The following is a 1093-nucleotide window of genomic DNA, read 5'->3' as shown; positions in this document are numbered from 1 at the left end:
GAAAAGAGTGGAAGGGGGGGGGGGGAGGGGGGGAGCCCAGGCCACGGAAGTCTGGGAAAGTTTATACTGATTAAGGATAATGCACTAACCAAGTTGCTATTCTGAGTCTAAACTTGCTTTCAATGGGGCTGATAAAAACTGTTGGAAGAGACGCTAAAAGAACGGCAAAGGAAGACGTAACAACTAGGGAAAACACTAATGTTGCTTGAAAAAAGCTGAGCGATCGGTAGATTATGGCAAGAAAGTGAAACACAATCGAAAAACTGGTGTAAGTGTAGCAATAAAATAATCTTAAATGAATATTTGACTATAGAGAACCGCACCAAACTCAGTTGAAAATGAAGCTGGGCCATCAGAAGATTAAGGCAAAATAAACATGAAAGAAAACGTTGCGTTATACACTAAAGCAACGGTAAATGAAATGGTAGAATTAAGGACCAGAACGAAGTCAGTTATGAATGAAGCTAAGGCCCTGTTCACATGATACCGGATTCATTTCATATTGGATGAATCCGGTATCATGGCAAAGTTAGAAAGGTAGAAAGGAAAACTCAGCATAAGACTAAACCTAGAGAAATGGTAAATGATCAGTGGCGGATCCAGACTACCGCCATTACCGCTCGAGCGGTAGTCAGATTATTAAAAAAATTATAGAAACAAGGATCATTTCCATTATTATCCTACTACTTTAATTAAACCATATTTAATTATTGAAAATATTTGATCTTCATAGTACCATTCTTCCACGTTAATCGAAATGATCGAATATATAGAGAAGAAATGGAACAATATTTCATTACAAAACATAAGCCAGAGCTTAATAGGGACAAACAGAGAAACAATATTTCAATTCAACTCAACTCAACTTAGTTAATATTCATTTAGAATTGATGTATTACTTTGCATTTTTATGCAATCTTACGTTAAACATAAAAACGTCTTTATATATTGTAACTAGAATATTTTAACTCAAATTGGCTGAAGATTCTGCACGATCAGATGAAACCGGTACCAACAAAGTGTTATTTCTGCGATTAAATCTATATTGCAAGTATCTATCAACTGCTTTTTGCGGAATATCAACATAAATCTA

Source organism: Rhopilema esculentum, chromosome 7 (genome assembly GCF_057945365.1).
Source record: "Rhopilema esculentum isolate cy_ngs chromosome 7, ASM5794536v1, whole genome shotgun sequence".
NCBI classification, from domain to species: Eukaryota; Metazoa; Cnidaria; class Scyphozoa; order Rhizostomeae; family Rhizostomatidae; genus Rhopilema; species Rhopilema esculentum.
The sequence above is the reverse complement of the archived record's forward strand: the minus strand, read 5'-3'. Positions refer to the sequence as shown.